Below are 2,002 nucleotides of genomic sequence, written 5' to 3' on the forward strand. Positions count from 1 at the left end.
CCCGCAAATCAGACCCGCGGCTTTGTGCCGGGATCTCCACCAAGGAATCCTTTTGAAAGGCCCAGCGTTCAGCCGCTCCAATGTCTGCAGGGTCTATTGGGCCCAAAACTTTGAATGGGAGGCGAACACGCGTGCTTGTTGCTGCTTGATCTGGAAAACACTTCTAACAAAGTCGTCAGGGGCGGATGAACGGCTGCGTGTGTCATCGCTGCTGACACGCTAAATGAAGGGCATCAAAGCGCGGCGGGCGGCGGAGGCAGTGGGTCCGAAGGGAAGCGGGTCTGAGAGGCAGAAGGAGTGAGAGAGGGAGAAGGTGGAGCGGGTGGAGGGGGTGAAGCGGTGAAGCGGTGGAGCGGTGGAGCGGTGGAGTGGGTGGAGGGGGTGGAGGGTGCAGGGTGGAGCAGTGGAGCAGTGGAGCAGGTGGAGCAGCAGAGTGGATGGAGCAGTGTAGCAGTGGAGCGGGTGGAGTGGGTGAAGTGGGTGGAGTGGGTGCAGGGTGCAGGGTGAAGCAGTGGAGCAGGTGGAGCAGCAGAGTGGATGGAGCAGTGGAGTGGGTGAAGCGGGTGGAGTGGGTGCAGGGTGGAGCAGTGGAGCAGGTGGAGCAGCAGAGTGGATGGAGCAGTGGAGTGGGTGAAGCGCGGAGGGCACAGGCAGCGTGGCCTCCGGCAGACTGGGATCCCAGACGACAGAGGAGCCCCGGCTTCATGAGACAGGTGACGCCAGGTGCCTCCACCCACGAAGAGCAGCCGGGGGCGGGGCTCGAGGACGCACCTCAGCTCAGCTCTGACTCGTGACTCAGCTCGTGCTGTTTGTGTCAGCGCTGCTGACGTTGGTGTCTGTATTCATGCACATGCATGTGGAAGCCTGCGCGCTTTCGACACGGGGAGGTGAGTGTGTGTTTTGTGTGTGACGGTTTTGCTCCTTCCAGGTATTCGGCAGGGTGTGTCAGGGTGTGCCCACAAGCACCCACGGCAAAAGCAACAGTTTCAGAACCACTTGCAAATCAATTATGAGAGCAACAACATGTGTTTTTTATCAAATACACTAATGAGCAACGACGCATCCTTATAATTACTTATATAATAGTTTACTCAAGCACTTTATTACCAAAGATACCCAAAGGTTATTTCAAATATTACATTATATAATATTTTTTTTTGCAATTTGTAAATCAGCCCAATCTCAAAACGTGGTTTGTTTTATTAATATTAATATTTTATTGCAAACAGGGACTTCATTTAAACTTAAAAGAGATTTTTGATATTCACTCATTTCTGTTGCCGTGGACCTAAGTCACTTCAATAACAGCAGATCTTGTCCAGAATATTATCACAACGCTGGAAATGATCTGCAGATTAGGCTGGTGTTAATTTCAAACACTGGGTGTGACCCTAAATCCGCTCAGGCCGCGCTGAGACACGCAGCCCAGAGCCGCCGCCGCCGGCCAGCTGATTTCCTGGAGTCAGATGGCAGCAGATGGACACAGATAAAGGCACAAAGCTTGGCTCTTGCATCACCGCGTCTCCATGGCAACCGCGTCAGCGACACAGGGATGCATTAGTGGAATTACACAGATAACTGCTGGAAAAATGGAATATTCTCGAGCTCTGCTGCTGATGGGCCGGTTGTTTTGTTTTGGCCTTCGTTTGGTGCCACACCTGGAAACAGGCTTCAGAGCCGTTGGCTGTTAAATGTGTAGGAAGACAAGTATGTAGGTCAACGTGTGAGCTGACGTCTCACCTACTGAACGGTGGAGTTACGATCACAGCAAATGAGCCAAACCTGCAGAGTGGGACTTCAGATGCTGTGGAGTTAAACTGTGTCTGGAACCAACAGCAGAGCGGGTTCAGCTCCACCTGCCACGTTTAGGAGGTGAGAAAAACGCCTCCACACTATTTATCGGCCGTAAACTAGACTGAATCAGATGATGCTCAGAGTCACTCTGCACCAGCGTCAAATACTGAAGCTGTCAGTGATAACAGACAAACAATTCCTGTTTTAA

At 52.2% G+C, this 2,002-nt stretch overlaps 1 long non-coding RNA gene across 2 annotated transcripts in view; it reads left to right on the forward strand.

Annotated features, from left to right (window-relative positions):
* The first annotated feature begins 1,504 nt into the window (after positions 1 to 1,504).
* LOC114869605 (uncharacterized) overlaps positions 1,505 to 2,002 on the forward strand; it is a 4,866-nt gene continuing 4,368 nt past the window's right edge. For both annotated transcript variants that reach the window (XR_008696674.1, XR_008696675.1), the window contains exon 1: positions 1,505 to 2,002. This exon is cut by the window's right edge and continues 260 nt beyond it. This is a non-coding gene — a long non-coding RNA (uncharacterized LOC114869605).

The sequence above is a fragment of the Betta splendens genome, chromosome 14 (genome assembly GCF_900634795.4).
Source record: "Betta splendens chromosome 14, fBetSpl5.4, whole genome shotgun sequence".
In the NCBI taxonomy this organism is placed as follows: Eukaryota; Metazoa; Chordata; class Actinopteri; order Anabantiformes; family Osphronemidae; genus Betta; species Betta splendens.